The sequence below is a fragment of the Nomascus leucogenys genome, chromosome 25 (assembly GCF_006542625.1).
Source record: "Nomascus leucogenys isolate Asia chromosome 25, Asia_NLE_v1, whole genome shotgun sequence".
NCBI lineage: Eukaryota > Metazoa > Chordata > Mammalia > Primates > Hylobatidae > Nomascus > Nomascus leucogenys.
In genome coordinates this window covers 14,758,956-14,784,452 of record NC_044405.1, presented here as the reverse complement: position 1 = coordinate 14,784,452, position 25,497 = coordinate 14,758,956, and the positions used below count along the sequence as shown (strand labels likewise).

The 25,497-nt window shown below is 40.4% G+C and overlaps 1 protein-coding gene across 2 annotated transcripts in view; it reads right to left on the bottom strand.

Moving 5' to 3' along the window:
* The window catches only part of BACH1 (BTB domain and CNC homolog 1), a 63,499-nt gene extending 45,281 nt beyond the window's left edge, over positions 1 to 18,218 (bottom strand). The window contains exon 1 of one of the 2 annotated variants that reach the window (XR_004028573.1): positions 11,716 to 11,829. The gene's annotated coding sequence lies outside the window, so the exon portion shown is untranslated. Of the gene's footprint in view, positions 1 to 11,715; positions 11,830 to 18,056 lie in introns of those variants that run through there. The other variant, XM_003263825.3, reaches the window with a different exon arrangement.
* Positions 18,219 to 25,497: the final 7,279 nt, after the last annotated feature.

Sequence of the window (25,497 nt, the reverse complement as noted above, 5' to 3'; positions counted from 1 at the left end):
TTTGCTTTCATTAACTACAGAAGTGTTCTGAAAATCATTTCTCCTAATCCTGGAAACCATCTAAGTGGTCAGCAATCCACTTTTACCCAATAACTATGTAACAACTACATCAGACAAGAACGGCACCTTCATGTCCTCTAACATCCATCATGCACCTTCTAACATTTCTCAAACCTAAAAACACTCCAGCCTTCCAGAATCTAAAATTCTATTAACTTAATACTAAATTTAGACTCCTGTGTTATGCCTGCATTTTTCTATATTCTTAGAAATAATACTATTGTTATCATTCAAAATAAAAGTTTGCTGACCTTAGGAAACTGCCAATTCATTCACTAGTGCTGATAAAGGATGAATAAGCATTTTAAAGCTTCCTACACCTCAATTTGGAAATAACTTCTGCTCTCTGCTGAATGCACATAATTGAAATTTTGATATAGTTACTACTTGACATTTTTGCTATCAAAATCATACAGAAAACAAGATGCTGTGGCTTTATCAAATTATATAATTTTAAAGATAATTTATTTAAAGGAAAAAAAAACTTTTAAAAACCTAAGGTGAACATGTGATCACGGAACCAGGTCTACAATATTTCATGTAACAGAAAGTCAGAAGATAACTTTGTATAAAGTTCCTTGTGTGCAAAAGAGCTAGAATTTTATCTATCTCAAGTCTCAATGGATTATGTTGTGTTTTAATTCTCAACGTAGAAAGGTACAATAAATAACACCTCAAATTTATTTTTTTAAAAAAGGCTACCATACATTTTTTATCTTCACTGAACAATGACAAATGTTCTTCCTACAAGTGTTAGCTGTGCCACACAATGCACTAAGTGCCATGAAAACACAAAGACTGTCCCTTCAAGAACATAACTTAGATATGTTCAAAATGAGAATGATGCCTCAAGATAAAAAAGATAATAATGATCATTATAATCAATTTACCCAGGAATGTGGACATCTGGAAAGGTATTTATTTGAAGTAAGTCTTCAAACAAAAACTACTTCCCTGATCAATTTTCATTTAACCATAATATTCAATTAATGAGAACAATTATTTCACAAATAGTTCTGTTAGTCAAGGGTATGTGTGTGTGTGTGTGTGGTTGGCCACAAGTGGTGGCCAGTGGACATCAGGAACGGTGCATATGGGCAAGTGCCAGCCTTTTTATAAAAGCAGTGCCCTGATCTGCAGCCCAGTCCATTCCTCAAAACCTGCCTTCTCACATTTCTAGTGGCTATTTGGAATTTCCACCTTTGCCTCCTCACTGATTCTGCCTAACATCACCTTCATCAACCTGTCAATTACTTTCACCTCACTCAATTTCAGGGAAGGGTCTTCAATGGCTCAGAAGACAGGCAAATTCCTCTTACTATGACATCTTTCTTAGCTCCCTAAGCTAAGAAAGCTAAGCTCCCTAAGCCCAAGCTTCAAAATCCCCTAAGCCAGTCAGTTCCTGTTATAATACACCTAAGATGCCCAAAGTTTGAGTGTTCTTCTGAAATTAGGTGAACCTTATATTCAATTTTTCAAGTGGATGGCAAAGATCCAACAGTATCCTGTGTCTACACCCTTAACTCTCCTTTAAGGGTCTTTATTTTAAAAATGATTTTAAATTTAAGGTGGAGATTCCCATAAGAAAAATTCTGAAGACATGGCTTTTCATCATTCTGTAATTCTGAAAAAAACTTAACATCAAAAAGTCTGTGGAAACTTAATTCAGGACAGTAATTTAAGACAACATTCTTCCCAAGGTCCTAAGACCCGACTCACCTGCCAGGAGAGCCTGGAAGAGTAACTCCATGACCAAGTTGTTATTTTCTTTAACCGTTTACAGGCTTAAATATCATAACTGTTCAAACATCTGTATTTGATAATCACATTTTCTAAAGTTATTTCTCTCAGCCTTAAGAAAAGCCTTAATTATTACTGGATAAGGTACACCGACAAATATATTTTGAAAAGGCTGAATGAAAATGGGAAACAAAAAAAAAGTTTGAACTAAGGTAAGTAGCAGAGGAGCTTACAGCAACACCAAAAATGATGACATTGTTAGAGGGGTAAATAATCTAGTAATTTACATTAGAACTGTTATATAACTAAAGATGCCACCACTTTTTTTAAAATGGGGTGGGAGGGAATCACTACAATTTTTGCAGCTCATGATTATTACAACATCATGTGAGGTCCCATACAGGCAAGACTTTTCATTTACTTTTCCTAATATTAAAAACTATATGGTTAAATCATGGACCTTTTGTTATAGTTGCTGGATCTAAAGCCATATTTGAAATTATGAAACTAAGGTTAAGCTTAGAGGAGAAGAGTCTGAACAGTTAGAGAAGTTTGATAAAGTTATAGACTCCTCAGAGGTCAAAAATAAATGGTGTTTTACTTCCCAAATGAACAAATCCAACTTTGATAATTCCAGATCATAAGCTTAGAAGAGCTTGGAAGTAAATACAGGAACAAAGATGAGAAGGAACACAGGAAATCCAAGCTCCAGAACCAAAACAAGACTAACAGATTCCACTGTTATACCTTCTTACTACAAAGAGTTTAAGAAACAATGAAGTCTTTTATTTGCTTAACATATTTGGCTGCTACTTGATTCTGAATAGGATTGTTATCTGTTATGAAAATGTGAACTAGTAACTAGAATTGGTCCACATCAATAAAGCTTATTTACTGAATACATATTTTCTGTCATGCATTTGTCAGTCACTATTTGTTAAACAACTTCGAGGTATGATTTATATAGAATAAACCGTATCTATTTAAAGCATACAATACAATACCTTTAACAATAGTATATGTGCATAAAACCACCACCACCACCCCAACCAAGAAAAAATTTCCATCAGTCCTCAAAATTTCACACGCCCCTTCCTCCAAGGGCATTGACATGTACCCTTCCCTGTGCCTGATTCCAGGTAACCAATAATTTGCTTTATGTCACTATGGATTAATGTGCATTTTCTTTTTATACAAACAGAGTCACATATTATGTACTCTTCGGGTTTCTTTCACTTAATGTTTCTGAGGTTCATTCATGTTGTTGCATACATCAGATGTTCCTTTGTATTACAGAATAACACTCCATTACATGGATATGCCACAATTTGTTCATCCATTTGACTCTGATGGACTACTATAATAAAGATGTACCCTTGCATTGTTCTCAATTTGGGATTATTGTAATAAAGCTTTGATGAACATTTGCATGGACATATATTTCGTGTTTTTCTTGGGTAAACACCTAGGAATAGAAGAGCTGAGTCATATTATAGGCACATGCCTAACATTTTAGAAATCGCTGAATAGTTTTCCAAAGTGACTGTATCATTTTATCTTGCTACCAGCAGTGTATGACAATTCCAATGAATGGCAATTAATGAGAATGCTCTACATAAGACGTGTCCATCCCCTTGAATGTTAGGACTGTTCTGCTTCATCTGTGGTGGTAGATAGCATGAAAATCATGCATGGAACTTTTTTTTTTCTAGCTTGTCAGCTATCGTTAGTGTTAGTATATTTTATTTGTGGCCCAAGACAATTCTTCCAATGCAGCCCAAGGAAGCCAAAAGGTTGGACAGCCATGCTCTACATTCTCATTAACCCTTAGTACTGTCATCTTTTTAATCCTGCCTATCCTGATATGTATGGTGGTATCTCACTGTGGTTTTACTTTGCATTTCTTGATAAGTAATGGATGTTGAGCCTCTTTACATGTGCTTATTAGCCATTTGTATATCTTCTTTTGTGAAATGTCTAATTCTTCTGGGCTTTTTAATTCTTATTAAATTCTACTGTAAGAGCTAGTTGAATTCTGATAAGGACTGCAATGAAAATACAGATCAATTTGGGGAGAACCAACATCTAAAAAACTGAGTCCTCCAGTATATGAATATGGCATCTCTCTTCATTTACTTAGGCATTCTTTATCTCAGCATTACTATGATCTTTTTAGTAAAAAGGGCTTGTGAAGCTTTTTTGCTAAATTTATTCCTCAGCATTTAATGTTTATAGTTACTGCATATAGAGTTGGTTTTTTTAAACTTCATTTTCTCTTTTGTTTTGTTTTGTTGCTATTGTGTAAAAACAAAATTATCGTTTTAAATATCAACAGTGAATTCTGCAACCTTACTTAATTTGCTTACTAGTTTGGATAGCTGCTTTGTGGATTCCATAGGATTTTCTATGCACACAATCATGTCATCTGCAAACAGAGACAATTTTACTTCTTTCCCATCTTTATGCTTATTTCTTTTTCTTCCCTTATTGCAATGACTGAATAGTGAGAGTGGTGACAGTGGGTATCCTCATCTCATTCCCATATAAGGAAAGTGTTAAGTATTTTGCCACTAAATATGATTTAACTGTAGATTTTCTAAGATGAGCAACTAATGGGCAGAGAGGTGGGTGCAACTGTTACTATCCCAGTTAAGGCTCCCACAAGAAAGAGGGGAGGGGAAAAAAAGCAAAGAATGAAAATTCCCCCAACACGTAAAATTTCCCAACTCAGCCTCCTCCACGGTTTGTTTACACCACTTTCTAAATACTTACACCTCAGATACCCCTAAAATCCCACAACCAGGGGCTGAAGATGAGGACAGAGTTGTTATCAAGGAGCACAAGTAAGGACATAAAGACTTTTCCAGAAACTGCTAAACAGCAGCTAGCTGCTCTAGGGATACCTATGGGTGGACAGCACAAAAGATTAATAGCACTTTATAACTTGAGGACTCCACTGTCAGTTGAGCATGTCACTTTACATCTCTGTGACTTTTTTCAACTTTTAGAATAGACAAATAATGAGACTCTCAATTATAACTATAGCATAGAATGTAAATATTATTAACCTTGACAAAATAAAGCAGGCTGGGAGATAGAATCAGGGAGAATGGGAATGGTATTTCCATACAACTTACAATTTGCAGAGTCAAAAGGCACTGCCTTTGATTAATGAGACAAGAAAAAGAAATAGAAAAAAAATGTTTAGAGCTGGAGTTGCAGAGGTGATCAAGAGTAGAAGTGGAATAAGATTATAAATACATGTCGGGGGATAGTAAACGAAATCATCATCCACAGTAATAGCAAGTCAACAGATAACGTCTTAGGTTGATAAATAAACTGAGGTATAAACATTTTAGACAGAGGTATCCACCAAAAAAATTAAATAGCAGAAATCAGTAAACATTGCACATAACTCTGAAGCAGAATTAGGGGGTGAGGTGCAGCAGATAAAGTTGTTCTCTGTACTTAAAAAAACAAACAAAAAAAACCAACAAGGTCGGGCGCGGGGGCTCACGCTTGTAATCCCAGCACTTTGGGAGGTCGAGGTGGGCAGATCACAAGGTCAGGAGATCAAGACCACGGTGAAACCCCGTCTCTACTAAAAATACAAAAAAAAAAAATTAGCCGGGCATGGTGGCGGGCGCCTGTAGTCCCAGCTACGCGGAGAGGCCGAGGCAGGAGAATGGCGTGAACCCGGGAGGCGGAGCTTGCAGTGAGCCGAGATTGCGCCACTGCACTCCAGCCTGGGCGACAGAGCGAGACTCCGTCTAAAAAAAAAAAAAAAAAAAAAACCGACGAGTATTACTTTTACTAAAAACACAAACTTAAAATGTTTAAATAGATAGTAAACAAAAGTAGCAAAACTTAGTTAAATGTAAATTGTTGATAACTTGGTTGCAAGTATTAATATAACTTTTTAGGAGAGTCTTCAAATAGAAAAGGCATTTGATAAAGAAAATTTTGAACTAAAAAGATTTTAACAAAACTAAGAGATGGAAAGAAAAAATACAGAAAGACATCTTGTTTGGGTACGATGTTACACATACTATTTAATACTGGTGAATATTAATTTAAATCAGTTAAAAATGTAAGGGTATCCTCCAGAAAAATGGGCTGTTGAACTGCCAGATCACTAGAGCACTGGTTCTCTGCCTTACAGAATCTGATGAAATCTATTGAACTTCCACCAGAAAACCACGCACATAATAAAATTTTGCATTTGCCTTTAATGGAACTGATGAATGGATCCTCTCTTAAAATTTATTGACCCTCCTTATACCCCTCGCTCTATAATTCTTTGCTCTCCTGTACTGAATTTCCAAAAGGAACCATTTATACTCACACTGTCTCTTCCCTCTCTTCCCAATTTCATTTGAGCCCACTCAAACAAGCCTTTTCCCCTCCACTCCGTGGCAACCATTTAGTGAAGCTCAACAGCTTCCACATCACCAAATGGCAAATGTTCAGTCTTCTTACACAGCATCTCAGCAATATTTAACAAGTTGATCATTCCTTTCCTGAAACCTTATCTTCACTTGGCTTCCAGGATACCACAATCCTCTGGTTTCTTCTTTGCACACACTCCCTAGGTGAACACATCTGGACCCAGAGTGGAGACACAATCACTTCACTGACTTGCTGAACACTCTCATATTCGTATTTGGTCCAATCTTGACTTCTCTCTTGAATTTCATACTCATATAGCCAACTGCATACTCAAATTACTACCTGTATGTCTAACAGGCATCACCAATTCAGTATGTCCAGAAATCTTGGTTGCCACCCTCATCACCATCACCATGCCTTGTTAGGCTATATATTAAAATATTACCATGGTAAGATCTAGGTAATTTTTGTTTCTGCATTCAAATTCTTAACCATAAATACATACTACTTTATAATCAGAAAAATGTTGGAATAAATAACTATAAACAAACAAAAAATGTGCCTTGGTTAAAAAGATAGTTCACATTTATTTTTGATTGTCGTGAAATCTCCCAAAGATTGCCAATTACATTTTCCCCCTTTAGAATAGATATTTCCTACAGTCATCAGCAGATAATTGGTTTGTCACTACATGGTAAGTTGATGGGCTCTAAAACTTAGCAGATTCTTTACAATCAATTACTAAAGAATAAATTAAATTTTATAGAAACCTAAAATAAAAAGAAGACTTGGTGTTTAAAAAAAAAATGAGAGAACCCTGCTATAAGAAAATGAGGAGGAAAGACCCATCAAGTCAAGTCTAGCCATGTGAACAAGGGCAAATGTGCATGTGTGAAACTCAACAGATAGCCTAAGTAGTTAGCTCCCACCCTATCTGTCTCACAAAGCCCTCTGAAAAATATGAAGTGTTAAACAAACACACAGAATTATTAAGGACAACAGGAAATCAAGTTTTAGGTTATTTTAAGGCTACCAGCAGCCCTGGATAATCAGATTAACGCTCTACTGATATCATCAACTGTGTGATCGTCCGTAAATTACCTGGCTTAACACTTCCTATAATAAAAATTCAGTTAAGCTTAATAAGGATCTCAAGATAAAATGAAAATATTAAAATTGCACAAGTCTGCCCAAAATAACGGCTAATTTCACAGACCTAAAGAATTTCCAATTTAAAAAGCACATTCATCCAGGATGATGACCCGCTTCTGTTACAGATAAGGAAACTAAAGGCTTGAGAAGGGCAATAATTTAAAGACTGAAAAAGTCTCTGCTCCCAGGTCCAAATATTACATTTCAATTCATGTTACATGACTCAAGTGGTATGTGGGGGAAGAAAAGGTAAAACTGACGAAGGATGGAAGAACAAGGAGTACAAGAAATACCCCAAGTATCCTGTGTGTGATGAGAATGAACACTATTAGACAAACAGATTAAATGGGCATTTGTGGAACAACAAATTTCCCCTTATTAATCAATATTTGGTGAATTTCTTTTCCTTTTTTTTTTTTTTTTTTTTTGAGACAGAGTCTCACTCTGTCACCCAGGCTGGAGTGCAGTGGCACAATCTTGGCTCACTGTAACACCTGCCTCCCAGGTTCAAGCGATTCTCATGCCTCAGCCTCCCAAGTAGCTGGGATTGCAGGCGAGCACCACCATGCCCAGATAATTTTCATATTTTTAGTAGAGACAGGGTTTCACCATGTTGGCCAGGCTGGTCTCGAACTCCTGACCTCAGGTGATCTGCCTGCCTCGCCCTCCCAAAGTGCTAGGATTACAGGCATGAGCCACCACACCCGGGTCTGGTGAATTAATTTCTAAATAACACTCACTAGATTATATAACCAATCTCATGCATCACTGAAAGGAACCTGACACTAAACTGTGCTCAACTTATATCATCAAGGTCTATAGTTATACATACTACATATGGAAAACTAGAAGAAAAGAACGGCAGAAAGTATTTCACTACAAGTTACTTTCAATATAGAGGATTAAGCATCCATGTTCTATGTTCATAATGAAATAAAGATTCTTCATATGCCATCTTGTTTATAAACTGTAAAAATTATAACCATAATTCGTATTCTTTAGGAGGCGAAAGCCCTAAAACTAGCTGATGGCCAAAATGACCCCCTGTAGGTTTAAGAGTTGACACACATAGTATGCATAGTAACTGAAAAGATAAAATAAACAAAAAAAGTGCTCTTCAAATTCCTAACTATACACCAACTCACAATAAAATTGAGTCAAAAAGGGGGGTGAGGGTGGGGAGAGGTGCTTAAGAGTATAAAAAGAATGTTAACAATTTTAATTAAACAAAGCAGAAGTTACCGTACGGCAATCGGTATATCATATGAATTACAAATTTGAAACTGTTTTATTCAAGTAGAGATACTAAACTGAAATGCCTTATTTAAAAACAACCTAATCCACTAATCCCTAACAGCCACCGTAGGGCCACAGTTTCTCAATATACATAGCTAAAACTAAAAACATAAGTCTATTTTTTACTATTTAACTTGGGAGTCAAAATAATCATTTCTAAAACGAGGATTTCCAAGCTACAGATTTTGCACCAGTGATCTCAGTAACTACTTTTCATTACATCATAAGCACAAGATTCAGCCAAATAAGGAACAATTTGCAGCCTATAAATAAAGCTGAAATATATCTCAGTTTAAATAGCATTTGAGGAACTACTGAGTAGGTAAATACTACTGCATTTATCTGAAACAAAAATTATATTGGTAGTACAAGTCTTTCTAAATTCTATCCAAAAAAATAATACCAGTTCAGAAGCCTACTCTGGCCATTTATCACAGTCTATTTGTTACTCTCAAAAAGAAACAACCGTTTAGCAATTACTTTTCATTTTGTAAATTTACAACACTCAAGTGTTTAGGATTTACATTATTTGTCTGCCTTTCACAGCACAGGAAGCACCCAAACCTGGGATTGAGAAGGAACAAGAATGAAATATAAACGTGCTTTTTACACAGTGACCACACTTGTAACAACATACACAGGTGTCCCCCTTATCTACAGGGGATACATTCCAAGAACCCCAGTGGATACCTGAAACTGCAGATAGTAACAAACCCTATATATATACTATGCTTTTTCATCAAGCACAGTAAGAGATTAACAATAATAAAATACAACAATTATAACCATATACTGTAATAAAAGTTATGTGAATGTGATGTTTGTCTCTTTTTCAAAATATCTATTGTATTTAATACTTTTGGACTTCATTTGACCACAGGTAACAAAGTGCTGAAAGTTAAACAGTGGGTGGGGAGCCTAATGTATTTCAAAATTGCTAAGAGAGTAGATTTAAAGGTTCTCACCACACACACACACACACACACACACACACACACACAAAGGTAAGTGAGGTAATGGACATGCTAATTAGCTTGATTTAATCTTTCTACAATGTACACATACAGCAAAACAGAAAAGTTAGGAGTACTACAAGAATACTGTATAAACTTAAGGTGGCATTAACTTTAAAGTCTGAAAAGAATGACGAATAAGCTAACCACGGGACAGCTTTCCCTTCGAGGAGGGGAATGAGTGTGTAGAAAAGGGAAGACGTTCCTGTTTTTACTCCTGATTCAAGAATTTGCATTCTAAAGAATCCTGACCCATCTAGCCAATGAACTAACAATTCTATCTGAGCCAGGCTGGCCTCAGCACTCAGTGCAAGCCATAGAGACCACAGGTGGGTGTGCACTATGGACTGAGGGACAGAGTAGTCCTCTTAGTATACACATAATCAGAAACTACAAGATATAATTATATGTTCTCCTCTCCCTGAAAGGAATAAGACAATGGCAGGGAACTTCTGAAATGTTTAACGTATTGAAAAAAAAATTTATTTCTTCTATATATATTTATTGGCAAAATTGGCATTTTCAATTTTTAAATAATTTTTAAATAAACCATTGATTTGATTGTAAAAGTGCTACTTGATCATAGAAGGAAATGGCATATAAAAGGAAAAAAAGTCACCTAAAATTCCAAATCCAAAGACAAGCACATTTTCTTTTTCTCCTCTGAAGTTTGTATCTAAGTGTAGTGGTGGCAGAACTAGTAGACAAGGATGTCACTGTTAACTGCACAACACCATTCACCCCCTCACTTTCTAACCAAACCCTGATTGTGCTCACATATCTACCCTCAACCCGGGGCCATCAACTCCCAAGGAAGTAGACCCCAGCCACAACCTAAGATGAATCATGATCCATTTATGCCAATCACAGCGGTGCTATTCCCCTTGCCCTTGACTCATTTAGGCACTGGCTTGTGTGCAATGCTGACCTATGAAGGAGAGGAGAGAGGGACAAGGTAGCATCTACTATGAGGCTTTAGGGAAAAATTTTTCTCACTGATAGAAACAACCTAGAAAAAAAAAAAAAAAGTGTGTCTTCTTCCATGAAACTTAAGTCATATTTTCTTGTGACACTTGAACTTGTGGCAGCCATCTTGCAACCATAAGAGGAACTTGCCAAGGACAAAACAAGGACGTTGCCTGCATCTTCAACCTTTTTCCATTGACTGGATTTTTAAATACACACACACACACACACACACACACACACACACACACACATTCTTCCTGACCCAACTTCTCCCTACTAAAATCTATTTCTCTCTACTCTTATTCACAGCTAAGCTTCTCAAATTGAGTTGATACAAGTTGTTTCCTCCACTAACCTATGCATTCATCATTAAACATCCCTAAGGCTTTCTTGATTTCCCAAAACTTAGGCTTCTAATAGTCTATGGTTCCACAGCACATTTTACTTGTTGCTACTATAGCACGCTATGGGAATGGTTTGCCTGTCTATTAGACTGTAACTTCTGAAAAGTTCACTATTGCCAAAATCTGGAAAAGCTCTTGGCTTATAAAAGCCTAAATATTTGTTTCATAAGTTAAATGTAAACCAAATGCCTAACATGTAGGAACGCCAAAAATACTGAAATGAATTTAGCAACCCTACTGTCCACATACACTGAAAGTTAAGTATGTGTTTGTGTGAGTTGGGGGAGAACAACAGCAGCAACAGGGAGAAAAGAGAACAAAGTGCCTTAGCCTTGAAACTTAAAAACACAGTTTTTCCTCACTCTTCAGAGATTAGAGAGCTGTTCCAAGCTAATTCAACAAAAAGGAGGCTGTTTCCACACTGGCATCTGAGAAGCAGTGGTAGGACAGCTCTCTAGAATCTCAGCTCCTCTGCTATTTGTGACCGCTGTTGCCAACCTGCTCAGAGAAGAAAAGGTGGCCCAGGCTTTCTAGGGTCTGGAAAAGGACAAACCAGTCCAAAGACAGGAGGCCCTCAGAGACAAAATACACTTTTTAGAAATCTAAAAAACAATACCTATAGTTTGAACAGCACTTGTGACAGTCTTTTACCACAAAAAGACAACGAAGTAGAGAAAGTTAATCGTAATTACATGCTCATCCCCAAGTAGCATTTCCTTTGACTTCTCTGGATGACAACTGAAACTGAAGGCATGCCAGCAAAGGACCCGACTGAGCTGGGCAAAATGCTTTCTACTTCAACAGTCTTTTGCTAATGTGAAAGAAAAAAAAAAAAAAAAAAAACAAGATTACAAGAGCCAAAAGCTTTTTTTTTTTTCTTACCTCTTTTAACCCGAATTATGACTCTTACCTAGGGGAGTATCCAGAGCCAGGCTGAGAATACACCTCAGAAAAACAGTCGATAAAGAGACATCAGGTACACTGGAAATTGAAGAGGCCTGGGCCAAGATCAGATAACCACTGTACATTTTAAAAAATATTTATATAAAATACGCATTAATGAAATTACAACCTAATAAATTTATTCAATCTTTTATAGCCACATATTTTATAACAAACTGTCTGATGGATGAGCAACTGCACTAATTTAGCTGACTTCCAAAAGATGCTGGCACACTTTAGAAAATGAATAAGGCATTAAGCATATGAAGATATCAGTAAAGAGGAAGTTGGGTGGATAGGTCACCCTATTTCTTCAATAAGACCCTGAGGAGTTCACCTCCTTAGGACAAAGACACCTCCCTAAGGTCCTGGAGGCAGACAAATCAATAAAAAGAAGAGATAACAGGAAAAAAGGTGTGTAGGGGGAGGAAGGGATATTTCCCTTACTATACTATTTACTCTATAGCCTTGGAGGTAGGCTATTACGAATGTCCAGGCTACAAAGGAATTGAAAACCTTTTTTAGTGTAATTCCACTTTAATGAGGGATGGGGAAGTAGACTGCAACTGTCCACTATGACTGATCTGATCTAAAAAATGATAAATTTAAAAAGTGAAAATAACTTTACCTGAAAGAAACTGGGAATAAATGGGGCCAGGCACAGTGGCTCAGGCCTGTAATCTCAGCATTTTGGGAGGCCAAGGCGGGTGGATTGCTTGAGGTCAGGAGTTCGAGACCAGCCTGGCCAACATGGTGAAACCCATCTCTACTAAAACACAAAAATTAGCTGGGCATGGTGGGGGGTGCCCCGTAATTCCAGCTACTACGGAGGCTGAGGCAGAAGAATTGCTTGAACCCAAGAGGCAGAGGTTGCAGTGAGCCGAGATTGTGCCACTGCACTCCAGCCTGGGCAACAGAGTGATACTCCATCTCAAAAAAAAAAAAAAAAAAAAAAAAACTGGGAATAATTAGTTTATTACGAAAATATTAGTTTGAACAATGACTTTCCTAAGGCATTGCAAAAAGCGTTTACATTCATTTTTCAAATAACATGATCTGCATAAAATTTCAGATGCATTAATGTAACATTTTCTAAATTGTGCCAGTACTGAGAAAGGAACCAGCTGCCAGCCAATTTCACTGCATGCCTACTGTGCTCCTACACTGGTCATTAACAACCAAGATTCTGGCTACCACTATTTCTTCTTCCTCGTGTTTGCTTCAGGGCAGTTTTTTATTATCCTATGAATATTTTCTAACCTGTCCCTGATCCTAAATAAAACAAAGAATCTGTTCTAGAGGAGTGATATTCAAAGTATTAGACATATAAGACATTTAACATCTAGATAACCAAATTATATTTTGCTCAATTCAATTCTAAGCCAATCATGGCTAAAAATAAGTCACAAGTTTTATGTCTATCTTAGGAGATGAACTAGACTTAATTCCAGCTGCCTTCTCAATAATCGCACCAATGATAAAAACAGAAAGTAGAAAGCTAAATAATCAAAAGAATTTCAACTCAGTGCACACTTACAAGGTACCACACACGATGTTCTCTCCTTCAATCTGTTAAACATTCCCAAGTTTCAAAACCACAGAACTAGAATGAACGCATATCATACCACCCAGTTCAGCAACCAACAGTTTATTAAAGAAACACAGCCAAGGCACATTCAGAGTGCCACAGGAGATAAAACAGAAAGACACAGATTCTCACCATCAGGAAACTTAGACTCTGGCTGAAGGAATGGTCAAAATAACAACCTTTCTGAATTACTAACAGGTACAAAAAGCTATACGGTAAATACGTCCATTGTATTCATATCCCATTTCATGGATAATTTTTCTGTATTAGTATAGGCATATCACCTAAAGAAAACATAATACTTAGAAGAAACTAATTAGCATACAAATTTACATTCTAAATGTTTCCAACAAACTGGATAGGGCCCAGGAATATGTACTGAGAAACTAGTTCTGTTCTGGTATTAACAAGAAGGGAGGGGTGGACAGGTTACTAAAGCTGCCAGGCCACAACGTCAACTACAAAGTGGAGAAGACTAGCCAAAGAATGGCAAGTGTTTTTATTTCGTAAAAGCCAGTTTCAATTAACTGGTTAGTGACTACCTCAAGCACTCCGCTGAGACTAAGATTCTTTTAAGTAAAAAGCTATGTTCTGTGTTCCTTGCCCTCAGAAGTTGGATGTATGTTTGAGACAGTGCTACTGACTTAACGTAAGAGTGTTCCCCAGGTTGTTTTTCCAGTCTCACTTGTGATCAATGGCGGCGATTCAGCTCTCAACAGCTACAAAACACTGTGTAACTAAGTACTTCCCTGATTCTGAACAACAGATAATAACACCTAACACTTACTGATGTTTCTTATAAAGCTGGCACTGTGCTAACCACTTACCCTGTATTAACGCATATAATCCTCACAACAACCTCTCTGATATAGATTCTACTATCACTACCCCTGTTTTACAGAGGAAACAATGAGGCACTAGTTACCAGGTAGAAGAGCTTGCCCAAGGCTTTAAAGTGGGTGACACATTCAGAACCTGACCTTAAGCAGTCTAGCTCCAGATCTACTTTTAACCTTACTGCTTCTTTGTCAACTGTACAGTGATCAAACCCAGACTTCAGTTATGTTAGTGCACTGTGTAAGCCAGGTGCCTGGGCTTCAGGCTAGTGTAAGTCAGTGTTTTATCTGCAGGCCCGAAATGTTTACTCCCTCCAAGGGGCACGGATTCTGGGGAATTGCACTCAAATTACCCATACCTTTGCCATTGGTACATTACCTCATTTGACATATGACAAAACAATCTCGAAAATCATCATTTCACCACATAAAATAAACCCTCTGTTTAGAATGCTCAGGGAATGCAGGTTTTAGGGTTAAGACAATTCTCTCATTAACAGAACATTAGTCAGAAAATTAGAAGAGAGGTGGTGATTCCTAAAACATAAGTCATGGAGAGATGAGCGCTATGAAGAGAAAATCTGACAAGTGGTAATTTTAACAGGCTTTGCAACTGTTATTCTGAGCATCATCTCTCACAGTACAGGTGTGTAGAAGGCACATGGCACATGAGATTTAACTGAATGGTAAATACTAACCACCCTCACCGCCACCACATGCCCCCAGCACTAGTAGGAGGTTAATATTCTGAATAAATGCCACTTCCCAAGGGATTCACTGAATAGTCTTATTATTAATCTTCATTAAGAGAATGTAAGCTTGGCAAAAAAACAAACAAAAACAGACTTCAAGGAGTAACAGTACAAAGTAATTTTTAAATATGATATACATATTAAACTCCAATGTGTAGATTATCTTCAAGTATTTCCACTGCACCCTTTTACACATCACTGCACTTCAGATCACATACATTAAACAAACCAACGAATGGGCTTGTCTCCAAATTCAAAATACAGGTTATCAAATGAAATTCTGTATTTTTTGTATTTCCATCCCCAATATCAACAATGTAACAAGAAATTTACACTCAAGCTTCTGAAGTAAAATATACAGACAATAGAACTACCTATAAAATAAAACTCACATGGAATATTAACAGTCTGAAAGAACTCTTAGGAGGAAACCATAAGTTAAAAGAAAAAGCATTCCAGTTGTTGAAAGAACGTTATTGACAGTGGTTAACAGGCTATGTTCCCCCAGCAACAAAGGGGTGGAGGACATGCATGCGCATTATATAATATGAATGCACTATTGTTAGTCTGCACCTTTAAGCTTAATGTCTTTCTTATATTAAAGTTTTTAAAAGTTTTAATATATTATTTCCAAAAGAACCTCCTTGTACCCCACCTTGGAGGCCCTAATACTTACAAAATTCATGATTTCTAATCTCCTGTTGTCCCAGACTTAAAGGAACAAAATAAATCGTTTTTCCTAATACAAAATATTTTAAATGAACTACCATTAATAGGAATCATCATTTTTTTCACCAAAGGGCCAAATTCCCAGCTCTACATTTCCCACTCCTCAACTTTGTTTGCAATGAGGACTCATAAATATTTGGGTTGTATGCTCCTTTGTAAAGCAAGAAGCAATGACACCAGGTGTAAAGGCAGTAGTGTTATATAATCAAGACAATGAGACAGGTATTTATGGTTGGCCATTCATTAAACAGCTCTTTCGAGACTTGACCCAGTGAGACCTATTAATTCCACCCATATTGTGCTTACCCTCCCCTCTGACTCTTGAAACTTCTTGTGTATGCATGAAAAGCCAAGAGCCATGAGAAACAGAGCAAGTCCCCTCCGTGTACTCATAACCAAATTTTTATGACGCACAAATTAAGCTCACTGCTTGAAACTTAATAGACCACATAACAAAAACCACAAAAAGGAAACTAAGTCCAGTAAAAGTAGTATTTTTGTTACAATATTTTTTATTGGGTTACCCCTAGCTGCAAATTTCTTCCCCAGTTTTAGCTCTCTCCAGCGCAAATTTATTCTCAGACAGCAGGTCACGAGGCTCTGTCTTCAAACCTGCCTCAGTGCTATTGGCCACTGCCTAAGAGTGCTCTCCCACTTCACCCACTGATAACCTGTATCAAAACAACCCCAGCTGGGTCCTCTTCAGCCTTCTGAAGCAACCCCTCTAGAGCGCTCTTTGGCCTTTTATAGTGGAGGCATGTGATGAGAGTATCTGCACCAGCTGTTTCTAATTACCTCTCAAGCTGGAGCGAATGACTCAGCAACCCAACTTTTTAAAGAGTCATCCTACCTTGTTAACCAACCAACATACTGAACAATAGTAAACCACTTGACAGAACCATAGGTTAAACAACAATACAAGAATCACTACACCAAAGTCACCATACTCCAAGCTGACTCACCGGGAGCCTTTCTTCCCTAGGCTTAAGATGTCCAAAGGCAGAAGTGGCAAGTGCCTTCAAGCCCAGCCCAGCCCTTGCACCACTACCCAAAGACCAGGAAGAAGCAAGCCGACCTCTTCCCATTTCTCGGCTTGACTATGTGAAGCGCTCAAGCGCTCTGCCACTAACACATCTGGGATTTCCACCCTTTATCCTTCTGAACTGCATTCAATGCAAACCCTCTGATGTAAAGGGTGTTCAAATATATGACCAAATTCCCACAGCATCCTCCATGGGTAACAGTCCCTAACCCTACACAATTCTCCAAAAAGCAAAGCATCCTACAAAACATTCTTTGTTCCTCCAAGCATGACATTGTAGCTCGTTTTCCCCATACACGTTCTCTCACAATTACTACTACACTTTACCTGGAATCAGCACAAGTTTAACGCAGAAGCCTCACTCCATAAAAGCATTCCGCACAATTCTACTCAATGACATGAAACTGTCGTGTAAGAATGAGAAAGCAACGGCACGCGTGTTACATTACACGAGCACAAAGCTGGTGTCTCCAGAATCAACGCCCACTCTCACCATATTGTGCGAGGCTTAATTACAACGCGTGGGCAAAACTCCAACAAAGGGAGTCCTGGGATCTCCAGTCCCCAAAACCAGCCTTCGCTAAATCCAGCTCAGCACGGTGGCCTTCTCTCCCCAGCCACAAACTCGGCTTTTCTTACGCGATTCCACGCGCGACACGCACCGGGCTGAGTAGACGCGAGGCTGGGCATGCGGTGAGAGGCGGCGGAGGACAATACGGGGCCCCAGCCGCGAGGGCGGTGCTGATGTGTCACAGCCCGGGCGGGCCGCGGGCGAGGGGCCGGGCTGGCGCCCGAGGGCGGGGAGAGGGGGTGGGGCAGGGACCCCGCGGCCCCCAGCCCCCGCCCGCCCCGGGTAAAGTACGGCGCTCGCGGGTAAACAACAGCTCCGGGAGTGCAGGGGGTTCGGCCGCCGACGGGACGCCCCTTCCGGCGTCGCGGCCACTACCAGGATCCCGGCCGCCGGCGCCCCCCGCGGGCCCCGCTACGTGCCCCCCGCGCCCCGCCCAGCCCAGCCCAGAAAGAGCCGCCCCCGGCCCGCCCGCGCCTTCCCCGGACCTGTCCGCGGGCCTCCCCTTACAGGCCCGCGGCCCTGACCGCGCCAACCCTCCCGGAGAAGGGCCGGTGGGACGGCCGAGCTACTCACCAGAGCTGAGGCGCGGCGCGGCCCGACTGACTGCAGCGAGAGCGCCCGCCGGGCGGCGAGGGCAGCGGTCAGGTGACTCACTCCTTCCGCGCGGCCAGCCGCCCCCTCCCTTCTGCGCCGCTCTGCTGCCGCCACCTCGCGGCGCCAAAACCCCGCCCGCCCGCTGGAGGCCCCGCCCCCGGCGCCGAAGCCCCGCCCTGCCGCCCTCGAAGCCTCTGTCAGCGAACGAGCGAGCGCAATAGCGCGGGCAGGGGTCGCCGCGGCCGGAAGCCCACGCGGGGGGGTTGCAGGGACGGGTCGTAAGGGGCGGGGCGGGCCTCGGGGAGGCGGCGATGGGGTCCCCGGACCTCCGCGCGTGGCACAGCCCGCAGCCTGAACTGACTCCCACTCGAGGACCACCTCTTCTCTGCCTTCGGAGGGCAGAACGGAAAGGCCGAGCGCCTCCTCGCCTCGGGAGCTGCAGGACGCCCTAATTCAGCCGAGTCGCCGCGTGCCCGGGTGTCCGGACAGCAGGAGAGAGGACGGGCGCTGGCCCCACCGGAGTCGCTTTGCCCCCTGAAGAGCTCCTCGCTGCCAGCCCTGGGGGTGGCGGGCGTCCAGGTTCACAGGGTACTTGAGCTTGCTGGGGTGGGGTGTGTATCAAGTGCGTCCAGGGTTTTGTGGAGCGCGTCTAGCAGTTGCTCTACTTCTTACTGACAATGAAACAAGGGCGCCCACGACAGGTGTTCCCTTTTCGCTGTCGCTGCCAGGAAGCTTCCAGCCAGGTTCAGCGCCCAGTGGTGTCAGCCGACCCATCTCGAGCCTTGGTTCCGCTGTCATCTTCTGGTGCTTATTCTGGTGTTTATCCAACTGTCCGTTTTGAAATTATGTTCCCAAGCCATTTAACACCTCTGGAGTTCAAAGCACTAGCTGTCAGCGGAGAGGGATGCAGGCGCAGCGGAGGGGACTGTGCACGCCAACCCCACGAGGGTTCCTGCGGAGATGGCACGGACCTCGAGGTCTGAAGCCAAAGGACGATTTGTGTGAAGGGATTTTATTGTTAGCTTTGGAACCAGCAACAAGAAGACAGCCCTGGAGTTTCCGGGGCAAAAAGGATACCAAGATAATAATTCAGATATTATGACTAACATGACTGCATTTGCACCCACAGGCTATGGGACTTGGGGACCTTTGAGTTACATCCAAAATACATGAGAAAATCACATAAGTGAAGTTGGATGGGAGTGCGAGGGGTGAAGTGATACATTATGACCTAGAATTAAGGGAGGCTTCCTGGAGCAGGTGATATTTGCATTGGGTCTTAATTGGGAAGAGTGGAACCCAGCAGTCTAGATAGGGTCCAGAGGTAGGAGGTACCTCGCATCCCAGGCTGCCTCAGTTCGTGGTGAGAGTGCAGATATTTAGTGAAACAGGAGGCAAGGACACTTGGAAATACCCCATGAAAGAAGGATTGAAGTTCTTACAGACACATGGAAGTATCCGAGGCTTTATTCTCCTTCCACCTTGAGCCAGTGGAATTGCAGTCTCTTTTTTCTACACCTATGCAGTTTTTTCTACACCTATGCAGTTTTTTCTAGGGGAAGATCAGACCCTCCTCTTTGGGAGGAACTCTTGCTTCTTTAGATAATAGCAGTGACATTTTCTAGCCTGAAAATTATGATGTATGCCCTGATATGCTTAATTATTTGAGAAGTTCTCACAAAGGTATACAGATGTGCTGAGAGTATCAAGGCAAGTGAGTGACCCTCAAGCTTCATTATGGGTAAGAATATCTGGTTTGCTTGTTAAAATGCGGATTCCGGCCGGGAGCAGTGGCTCATGCCTATCATCCCAGCATTTTCGGAGGCCAAGGCGGGCGGATCACGAGGTCAGGAGATCGACATGGTGAAACTCCATTTCTACTAAACCCCAACATGGTGAAACCCCGTTTCTATTAAAATACAAAAAATAGCCGGGCATGATGGTGCGCGCCTGTACTCCCAGCCGCTGGGGAGGCTGACACAGGGGAATCGCTTGAACCTGGGCTGTGGAGGTTGCAATGAGCTGAGATCGCGCCACTGCACTCCAGCCTGGCGACAGAGCAACACTCCGTCTCAAAAAAAAAAAAAAAAAAGAAAATGCAGATTCCTGGGTCCCACCCCCAAAAGATTCTAATTTTATAGATCTGAGTAGGACCTAAGGGCCTGCATTTTTAATACTGAAGCATGTGGTCTTCAAGCTTATGGCATGTAGTAGGGACAGGACGAAAAATGAAACTGGAGAATGAAATGAAACCAAGTCAGTATGAGAAGGGCCTCATGCACAGCACCGGGAGTTTGGACTTTATCCCGTGGTCTGCAATAAGTGAGTAGAGGTTTTTAAGTCATGTGATTGTTTTTAAAAGCTAATTCTAGTATTGAGAAGGAATGGGAGTGGAAACAGATGGTAGGTTGAATGAAGGAATGAATGAATGATGATGCAGTAAAATGTTCAGTAAAAGATGTGGCACTTTTTATTTTCAGTCTTCTCTTGCTTTGAACCAAAACCACTTAGAATGTATTTCTTTTAAAACCTGAATATCAGTGTAAATATTCAAAAACAACTGTATGTTCTGACCTATGTCTTCTGGACTTCCAGAGTTAGCATTAACATTATTAGCTGCCAGGCCAACAAAACCTTGAGTAATCCTACTATACTCAGAATCAAGAAAAGTCGCTACATCATTGGTCAACTTTGAAGAACATCAGCCTCAAGATCTTTTACACTAACTCATACATTTATTAAAATCTATTACTAAAACAGATTTTTAAAAATTATCTTGAGGTTAAAATGAGACATGGTGCTTCGACCCAATTTCTATTGGAAAAAAAAAGTTAAGATTTGGGGACCAAGAAAAAAATTGATTGCTTTTTTTTTTTTGAGATGGTGTCTCTCTCTGTCATGCAGGCTGGAGTGCAGTGCAACCTCTGCCTCCCGGGTTCAAGCGATTCTCCTGCCCCAGCCTCCTGAGTAGCTGGAATTTCAGGCACCCACCACCAGGCCCAGCTAATTTTTGTATTTTTAGTAGAGACAGGGTTTCACCATGTTGGCCAGGCTGATCTCAAACTCCCGACCTCAAATGATCCACCTGCCTTGGCCTCCCAGAGTGCTGGAACTACAGGCATGAGCCACCGCTCCCAGCTGATTGCTTTCAGTTGGTATTGGTAATAGTTTGAAACTGGGACAAGAAGCCTAGTCTTGCGGTCTTTCTGCTCCTCAGCTCAGCTAGGTCCAAGTTCTTGTCTCACAACCAGGAAAAACTAGGCACACAGACACCGGAGAGTGAGTGGAGTGGAACTGATTAAGCGAAAGGAAAGCTCTCAGCAAAGAGGGAATGCCGGGAGCAGCTCCCCTACCTGAAAGTGGGAAAATCCCCTCCCATGTGGCTGAGCCTGGGGTTTTTATGCATTCAGAATGGGGAGTGCATACTGATTGGTTTATGAGTTTGCGAAAAAAGGTTAAAGCAAAGACACCACTCAAAGGCAGGCACAACAGTGTAGAAAACCAATTAGAAAGGGTAGGTATACGTAAAATAGGTGAAGGGTGGGGATCAGAGGAAAGCATGCCAAACAGGAAGATAAGTTCTCAATCTGGTCTGAGAATTTAACTTGTAGCTTGGCTTTCAGGCTTTAAACTATCTTCAGCCTGGAGGTGGGGTTTCACCGGGGACCTGCCTCTATCTGCCTAGGCATTTGACTGTCTTCTGTTGCTGTCACTAGTAGCACAACATAAAGATTTTGTGCTACTGTTTCACAGTGATTTGCAATTAGTGCTTTTTTTTGTCATGTAGTTTTGTTTTTAGTGTATTATTTTTCAGGAGAATTTATCCATGAAGCTTGGGTATCACAGCTTACTGCTATGGCCTTGATTTATACTTCTCATTGACTGTGAGAAATGATGGTTAGTTTTTCTGCTGTGAGCAGGTTTGTTGATATACAATACTGTTCGCAAGATGTTATATACGTGCATTGTCACATTTCTTTCAAAAATGATATTTCCACTTTTTACAAACATACATATCTTCTTTCTGGCCATCGTACTGATTTTATTACCAAAATAAAATCTTACCATTAAATTAACTCGAAAACAATTTAAATAACTGTAAGCCACAGTTAGGGAATGATTTTTAATAAAACCTAGTTGTATACACCATCATTTTCTCCTCTAATAGCAAGTTGCCTTGCCTGACTCAAAAATGAGGGAGCTAAATCATACAGATAGGTGACATGTTCATGGCTATAAGGAACACCATAGCATAATATTTGGACAATAAGACATAATACATATGCTGAAAAAACTTTGATGTGTAGTCAGTGTAACCCTTGTCCCCTGTCCTCCTCCCTAACCTCAGGAAAGATCCACACATCCACATTTATTCCCTACCCACCTTTGGTTTTGAATCCTAATTTCCACAGATGCAACATGGTGTCTATAACCCCTACAAATCTGCATACCCCTCCAGCCTTCCCAGAACTTCATTCCCTCCATCTTCATTGCCTTAGCTCCTTTTGTCTTTAAGAATTCACTAAGTCAAGAAAATATTGGAGGGGGGGCGGGGCAAAAAAAAAACTAGGCTTTAAACTGTGGGGGATTACCCAGATAAACACAAGTCTCCCCACTTGAAAAACTGCTCTTTGACACCTGTACCCTAAGATGTGACTATGGATTAAAGTCATAGTACCCCTGCCCCCAGGTTGGAAGGTTTTTTGGAAAATGAACGTATTTTATTAGAAGACAATGAGAACTTCCTGGAGCAGATGAGTAAACACACCCTTGTGTTTACCTGATAACTGAAATCAAAGATGAGGTGTAGCCTCTGGTTTGAAATGTTACAAAGTCTAAGATCAAGATAAAGGCAGAAAAATGAAAAGGAAATAGCCAATTTTGAAGCAGAAGAACTCAGTGGGACAGGGGCCAAATCAGTGAAAGAGGTGCTGCTCAGATACCAGATTTAATGACAACCAAAGTGGCCCAAATATCCAAAAAGAATTGCACTTCTGAAAACCAGTAGGAGGTTGCAGTGAACTAAAGATGGCCACAAAATTTTTATCATTTTCCCCGTCAAGAATGGAAGTTTATTTTTCATCATCTTGAATCTGGCCCTGTGACTGCATCACCAAGAAGACACTGCAGAAGTGATTCTCTGCCAGTTCTGGTTCTAGTCTTTTAGAAGACTATCAGCCTCTACTTCCTCTTTCTTCAAATGAGCTCCCTTGGGACACCCTCTCTCAGAACCAAACCACCATGCATGGAGCATGTGTGGCCTCTTCACTCAGGAGCCCCAGCAAAGCAACCAGCCAGTACTGAGCATCAAGTGCCAGTCATGTGAATGAACCATCTAGGATGTTCTTTGGTCAAGTCTTTACAAAAGAACTTTCCAGCTGAGCCCAGCCAACACATAGAATTATGAAATAATAAAATGATTATTGTTGAAAGTCATGAAATTTTGCAGTGTTTTTTTTCATATAGCAATAGATAGCCAAAATCAAGATTAAATAAAATATCAGATGATTAAAATGGAGCATGAAAATGGAGTTAAATTTGTAAGAAGAACCACAATCCCAATGATCATGACTTAGAGGAAAGTTCAGTAAATAAAACAGAAAATATTGAAAAAGCCCGTTTCATTTTAAACCTGTGTCAAGCTCCTAGACCTAAAATGACACTTGAAATTGTCCTCCATTAGAATTCATTGTGCTACAAATTTTCTCCCATTCTGTTACATATAAGGAAGTAGAGAAATTATTCTCTCATAAGCTAATGCTGCAAGGTGTTCTTATATATATGTATATATACATACATATATTTTTGATATTAACATAATAGTTTATAATATTTAAATGTTTAAGTGTTTTATATAATATTTATATTTATACATTTATCACCATCTATACACACACACAAATATATGTATACACACACATATACATACATATAAATGTTTGGGGATAGAAAGTGAGACCCTCAGAATCTTGGATGTAGCCTGATTGCTCTGCACCCAACTGAGGAGGAGTGAGGGGAGAAGAAAGTAGAGTTCCAGCCAGAAAGGTGACAGAAGACTGCCCAAAGCTTCATGTAACGAATCCTTCAAGCCTGCAGAAAAGTTACTAAATGTTTGGTGCCAGTGCCTTCCTGCAGAGTCAGTGATGCTTATGCTTGGTACTGAATCAGAGACAGCACCTTCAGCCATAGTCACATGTCTGCAAAGGACAGAATAATCCAGCCTGATAGCTTTCTTCTATGTATTTGTTGGTGTTTACACCAAGGATTGTAGCCTGCAGCTCTTGATCTTTTATTCTGAAACGTTATGGAAGTAGTAAAGGCTACTTTGTAACATACCTGTTTTAATAAATGTATTCTCAATTTTTTTTAATGCAAAACTGGCACAACCAAGAGAGGTGCCATATTTTGACTCATGTTTTTACTTCACCTCTTCATATACCACTTCATTCAGTATCCTCAATCAGGTTCTCAATAGAGGTCAATTTTGCACCCCCACCCCCTGCAGCAGGAGATACTGTTACCGGGTGGGTGGTACTAGCCTCTAGGAGGTAGAGGCCAGAGATGCTACCAAACATTCTACAATGCACAGGACAGTACCCATGGATAAAATACTTTGTGAATGAGGATACGTTATTTGCCATTCAGAACAAATAATTATTTGGCCCAAGTTTCCACAGAGCCAAGGCTGAGAAACCCTGACCTAAAGATATTCATGCCCCAATATGAGAAATGTGTGTATACATTAAAAGAAAGTGTAAAGGAGTAAAGGAACAAAGTGGAAAGAAAAAAATGGAACCAGGAAAGAAGCTAAAACATACATATTGCAAAACATCTTTGATAAAATATCTTTGATAAAGATGAGCTACAGATTTATCTGTAGCTTCCTGGCATCCAAGTAAAAAGATAAACCAGATAATTCAATCATGAGCTAACTGAGGGCTGAGTGGCCACCGTTAGAAGTACTGAACTCCTAGAAGAGAGACCGTAGACACAGGTTGTCATCACAACAGCCTATTCCCTGGACTGAGGTGCCATACATAGGGAGCACTTTGGAAAGGGAGGAAAATGATTGATCTTTGAATAAGAACTACTGGGTCAGAGGAGAGAGATGGATATTAGCATGAAGAGATAGAACAGTCAATTGATTAGGGGTGCTGGGTTTTCAGCCTTGATTGTTCCAGATTCCCTCTCCAGCCTCCTCCACACTTCCCTGTACCCTAGGAGGCAGGCCTCTTAGGATGGTATTCATGGATTCCCCACACTCCCTCACTTCTGGTTGATACGGACAATGGCAGATGTCTACAGGAACTCAGCGTCTACCTGCCAGGCCATGGGTTGGCTATGGCTATATTTCTCTACCAAAGTCCCCAGCTCCTGCCAGGCCACCCTCACCTACAGCTAAAGCCAAAGCAACATCACT